The sequence below is a fragment of the Nelumbo nucifera genome, chromosome 1, assembly GCF_055504915.1.
Source record: "Nelumbo nucifera cultivar China Antique chromosome 1, China Antique-T2T, whole genome shotgun sequence".
NCBI classification, from domain to species: Eukaryota; Viridiplantae; Streptophyta; class Magnoliopsida; order Proteales; family Nelumbonaceae; genus Nelumbo; species Nelumbo nucifera.
The window spans coordinates 111,561,060-111,567,626 of NC_142649.1; the positions used below are offsets into that span (position 1 = coordinate 111,561,060).

General features: G+C 34.7%; 1 non-coding gene and 1 pseudogene across 1 annotated transcript; one reads left to right on the forward strand and one right to left on the reverse strand.

Annotated features, from left to right (window-relative positions):
* On the forward strand, positions 1-4,017 carry LOC148803701 (laccase-14 pseudogene; annotated as a pseudogene).
* Positions 3,220-3,300, reverse strand: TRNAL-AAG (transfer RNA leucine (anticodon AAG)). Its single transcript has one exon. It is a non-coding gene; the product is annotated as a tRNA-Leu (tRNA).
* Positions 4,018-6,567: the final 2,550 nt, after the last annotated feature.

The window sequence follows — 6,567 nt, forward strand, 5'->3', positions numbered from 1 at the left end:
ATGGAGTTGAGGAAGATAAGTTTGATTGTGGAGGCTTTGGGGGTGGTTTTGTTGAGTGCGCTCCTCCGACTTAGCGTGGCTGATGAAAATAATACCCATTTTCTTGCTTGGAATGTAAGTGAGAAAGAATGTACTCTGTATCTCGTATGTTCTGCCAAACCAAACACAATCGTAGGGCAATATGCAGGGTAAGGGTTGGAGATGGCAGGGATACAACTTGATCGAATTGGGCTGGCAGATTTGTCAAAGTTCCAATGGTCTTGACCCAAACTCGAGCCCATGAGTTGGGCAGCCTGACTACAGGCTATAGCTTTAGATGATAGTGGGGCCCATAGTGGATTTCCATAGTGGGACCCTCTCTCTCTCCAGGTTGATTCTTCTCTGTTTCAAATTTTCTATCATGATTTTCAAAACCGGATCAGACGGTTGAACCGGAAAAACTAGAAACCGGTCAGGTTTACCTAGAATCGTTATTTCCTCAAAAACCATTAATTTTGTCAACAAACCGATAACTCAGGTGGTCGAACCATTCGAACCATTCAATAATTTGGTCAATTTTTATTTTTTTATTCACAAAAAAAAAACTTTCATTAATTACCGAAAATGGTTACACTACTGTGTAGCACCAAAATTATCTTGACTGTAAATGGTTTGTTTCCGGGGCCAGAGTTGCATGTCCACGGAGGAGACACCGTAATAATTAATGTTTACAATAATGGAAGATATAATATCACACTTCACTAGCTAGTATGGTAATTCCTTCTTTATTTTATTTGGATGAATTGAATGATTTGTTGCTTTGTCATTTGGTAGGTTATGAGCTAATGACTGGAAGTTAGGTTTGAATAAACTGTTCAGTTCAGCCATTTTTCATGATTTATTCAAGTTTAGTTTGTAAAAAGTTTGATTCTGCTTGGTCTAAACCGAGTTTCAAGGCAAGTTTGAGTTCAATGAAATTCAGCTCGTGGGTTTACGAACCTAATCAAACTTATTTATATATAATATTTCATTTTTATATGTAAAACAAAAAATAATTATATATATAAACTTGATTCACAATTAAGCTCGAACATATAAGCTTTTAAGTTAAGCCAAATTCAAGTTCAAGTCTCCAGCTTGAATTGCACTCGAGTCTCAAGATTTTCTGGCGAGTTGAGTTTGGCTTAGCTCAAATCCACATTTAGGCTAAAATATATTGATTGTATAATTAATAATATATAAGTGTTTCCTATTTATGTCTAAAAGGGTAAGTTTTGTACTAAAATAATTTGATTAAAAACATTTATTTTTATCAACATATAAACACTTTAAATATTTATTGTCATTTTAATTAAGATTATATTATAAAATCAGAGGTTCCAAATTGTTACTATTATTGGTAATTATAGATTTCAAGTATAATTGGGTGATCAGGTCAGACCCAATTATCTTGATTAACAGTGAGTGGATTGTTCCGGGTCTATTTTATAAAGCGGTCTAACAATCAATTTGAGACCGATAGAACATATCTCGAATCAGACCCGACCCATTGACAACTCTAGCTACCTTTTCATCGAGGGAAATTTTCATTCTAAAACATTTGGTTTACATAAAAAATTATCTCCTTTGTAAACAAGCATAGATAACAAACACCTCTTTGTGGAGATAAAGTAATTCTTATATGATGCTTTATTAGGCATGGAGTAAAGTGAAACAGCCAAGGATTTTTGGTCAGATAGTCCAGAGTATATCTATCACACAGTGCCCAATTCAAGTACGAAGGAACTTCACTTGATCAAATTCTCTGACAAAGCACCATTTGGTGATTGGTCTAGAGCACAGTCCACGGAGATATCATTGTTCATCCCAAACGTGGAACCACTTATCCATTCTCTAAGCCCTATGCGAAGTTTCCATCATCCTTGGTATGTTGAACAATATTATTCTTATGTGGAGAGAGAGAGAGGTGCAAGTCGAGTATCTCATTGCATTACTTAAGCCCACCTAAATTGCACCCTCTAGAAAGAGAAAAATCACTTTTAAGGCCCTTCCACAATGTAATTGAAAAATTGGGTGACATATTCACAACTACATCACACCACAAGTGTGGTTGTGACCACACTATACTGTGGTCAAAATTTAGTAGAAACCTCTCAATAAAATAGGAACAAGCCAACTTTTACACTAAATTGAAGGCATCACATCACATCAAAAGATTTTTTATTTCAAGAAATGCAAATACACCAGCAGGTTTTGCATTAAATTCAAGCCATCACATCAACAAAATTTTTATTTCAAGTGGTTGTATGTTTTAAATGTACAAACCTAGCATATATAACATGCTACATAACCAACCACGACTGAATATGTCAGTGTTCTGTAACACAAGACCCACAGGGTGGCCATTATACAAGCTAGAAACAAGTGTTTAGAATAGATGATTGAGTAGTGTTGTAAATGAGTTGGGCTAGCTTGGCTCTTTGCCCACTCCTTAATTCATCAATATCATCTTTTAAGCCCTTATACCAATTATAAGGGATCAGCCAAAATCAGCATTTATTAATATTTATATTTTACAAAGTTTCAGTATTGGTTATTAATATTAGGATTGGCGGTGTTAGACAAGAGTTTTAACTCTTATTAATTGAACGCCAAATCTATAATAAGTTATGTTTGCCAAGAAAAGAAACAAAATAGTTTGAGAATTTCTCTCTATATGTTTATATTTATATTTTCCAGGTTTTTCGAAAAGAAATATATTTATATCTTTTATAAATTTCAAAGATTAGACTTGAGGCAAGTATTAGCCTACCTATAAAATACTCTAATTTAAATTTTTTCTGGTTTAACATAAAAATCAATATGTTTTGGCTTAATGGGCTACAACGAGCTCCATACCCAAATACCCTCAAATCTGGTAAAAAAGAAAAAAAAGAAAACCTCGAATCATAATGCAAAGTCTCAGCCACAATTAATTAGCTAGAGAAATTATCAAGTAAGCCACCGTTTGGTTTCTATGCACTTATTTTGCACCTCCGTTTGCTTTTATTTTTATTTTAGGTAAATTTATATCTCTGTTTGGACTTTAGGAAATTGGTACAAGGGAGATGTAATGTAATGGAAATTATTGAGACAGCCCTTGCAAATGGATGAGAACCAAACACATCAGATGCTCACCTCATCATCAACAGTCAACCAGGAGATCGATCTCTTCAGTGTTCAAAAGAGACGAAATACTTGTGTTGAGAGTGGGATTTGAACCCACGCCCTTTCGGACCAGAACCTTAGTCTGGCGCCTTAGACCAACTCGGCCATCTCAATTTCGATATTAAAGCGACGTCCAATTCTCTTTAGAATAATATTTTAGGAACATCTCGGATATTGATAAAGGAAAAGGTCTACCTCCTCTGCATTATCAATGCAGGCATGAACGAAGAACTCTTCTTTGCAGTCGCCGGACATCAGCTCACCGTCGTCAGAACTTACAGAAGCTACGTCAAACCCATGACAACCAACTATATCATGATAACCCCCGGACAGACAACATGGACGTTTTGCTGAAAGCTAACCAAGTTCCCGCCCACTACTACATGGCCTCCAGAGCTTATACTCGAGTGGTCTCGGTGTGGTCTACGATAACACCACAGCTGCGGCCATTTTACTGTACAGAGGCAACTCCCCTCCGTCGTCTCCTTCCATGCCGTCCCTCCCTCCTTACAACGACATAGAGGCAGCAACCAGCGTCACCACCCGCTTCAGGAGTTTGGCAAGCAAAGAACATTCCATCGACGTTCTCCTAACCGTCGACACTTGAATTTATACGATCATCTCTGTCAACACTTTGTCATGCGCTAGCGACTCCTGCAGTGGATCAACGGAAGCCGACTCTCTACCAGCATGAATAATATTAGCTTCTTGACTCCATCGATCGGCATTCTTGAAGCATATACTACAGGATGATTCGTGGGCTTTACACAACTGATTTCGATCCCCAATGACCCACCTTACTATAGATATTCACATGAGTGATGAGCTAAGCTGGTCTAGCCGGGTCGGGGCACAAGTGATTGCACTACATCAAATCATTTTGTCTTTGGACAGTTTGACTTTTGAATTTTAAATTTATCTCTTCTTATTTATATCTCTTTGATTCGAATTTATCTCTTTTTTGTCTCTTCCCACCTTTGAATGCATGTAAAAACTCTTTTCCATATGAATTTTGAGGAGAATCATCACCTACATGGATTTAGCTTTTACGTGGTTGGAACGGGATTTGGAAACTACAACAAAACACCGATCCTCATAAGTATAACTTGGTAGATCCTCCTCTGATAAATACTGTTGGCCTAGCCCCTAATAATGGCTGGGCATCCGTCAGATTGCGGGCAGATAATCTCGGTGAGTTTCCACATTCTTTCAGCCTTTTTGGCTTAATTAAGCAACAGTGTAATAACTTTATGAAGTGATGATGGCTATTTGTTCAGGCGCGTGGTTCATGCATTGTCTTCTTTCAGCCTTTTTGGCTTAATTAAGCAACAGTGTAATAACTTTATGAAGTGATGATGGCTATTTGTTCAGGCGCGTGGTTCATGCATTGTCACTTGGAGCGTCATACTAGTTGTACATCAAATGAGAGGGTATGGGCAAAATTTTGCATGCGGAAGTGACAATTACGAACGTTTCAAAACGTCCTTTCTTAACTAGAGGGCGTGCCCCTACGTTGCAGGCGCTAATGAGAAGGAAAAGTGTAAATTTGAAGATCATACTTAATTCTAAAAAAAAATAATTGCTAAACATGAAATTAGATCTTGCAATAATAATAATAAAACAGAAGTGATACCTTAAATCAAATGTGTTGTATTTACATGTAGCTTTAGTGTCTATTGTTAAAAGAGTTCAAAAAGATAAATAGTCTAAATATAACGAAATGATTCAAAACATAAGTAGTCCAACAAGTGAAAAAATGATTTAATGAGTTGGTGACGAGTATTCAACTTGGTTTGTTGAACTACTTTCTCCAGGTAGCATGTTTTTTTGAGAACCTACAAGAAAAGAAATTTTGTCTAGGCAAAAATGTGTAATACAAAATGGTATGACCTTACATCATTTAATAAGCCATTCGGTTAATTTCAGTTAAGAACTTCTTTCCTCTATCGAATTAATATTTGGTATCAAGACAATCAATCTTGCTTTGAAGTCCTAATAGGACTTGTCATATATGTCCAAAGGATAGATAGGAGCAAGTCTAAAAGCCACACTACTTTACAAAGAATAAACCAAAAAAAAGCTAATACTTCAAAAAAAAATCACCTGAAAAATACCCATTTTCCTTCATCCATGTCATATGCAATCTCTAGTAAAAAAGATTAATTCCATAAACTTGTATTTTCATGGCAAATAATTCAGATATATGTAAAATAACTAAGTAGGAAAATCTTCAAGCTTATTAGCTACCCAGCTTCCGCTTTGGCCATTAAGGAGCCCCAAACCTCCTAAAAATGATATTTTACTAAACGACAAAGCAACAAGTTTTTACAAATGGTTGAGGTTTGCATTTTGAGTTCCAAATATAGGGATCATTGTGAGTTTGCATTTTATTGAAATTAAAAATTAGACGTACTGCCAAGATAGTTAGGTCCATAGAAATAAATGAAATAAGATTAAAAAAATACCATGAAGATAGTGGTCCATAGACACATCTGTCGATTAAGAACAAAAACAAACCATCCAGAATTCAAATACTTCAGCATACAAAATTCAATCCAAAGACATAAGCTGTAATTTGTTTAAAAAAAAAAACAGAAAATATAAAACAAAAATAAAATCCAAAAGTTTTGGTTCATTTCTGTCACCTGAAAATGTCAATTTTTCTTCATTTCTTATTTTAGATTTTGTTGTTAAGATTTATATTTTACATTTTATTTAATATTTTGTTCTATTAAATATATGCGAACTTTTTCTTATTCAATAAAAAGATTATTTCAACCTAAATTAATGGCCTGTAAATTTGTTATTTGACAAAAAATATGGAATAGACATACTTTCTAAAATATAAAGAACTATGTTGGAAATTTAGAAAATGAAAAATATAAAATACAAATAAAATTCAAACTTTTCTTTCCAACCTAAACCAATGACCTGTAAATTTGTTACTTGATAAAAAATAAAATATGACAAATATAACGAATAGACATGCTTTCTAAATTATAAAGACATAAGCTGAAAGTTATTTAAAAAAGCAGAAAATATAAAACATGAATAAAATCCAAAAGTTTTTCTTCATTTTTGTCACCTGAAAATATCAAATTTTCTCCATTTATGTGATATGCAACCTCTACCATCAAGTATTTTCTTCTTTACCTAGAAATTGCTAATAATGGCACCACCCGCCCAATTCTTATTCATTCCATTTCTCTTGACCCTAAAGTATATTTCTTCTTTACCCAATGCCCCCAATTTTAGAACCTTGTATATCTTTCATATTCCTGATCAGCAACATGAAATCATAATTTTATTGATCAAAGTGAGAGATACCCCAACCATCTCAAATATTTGAAACAAAGGAGACCATATGAAAAACAGCCCAAG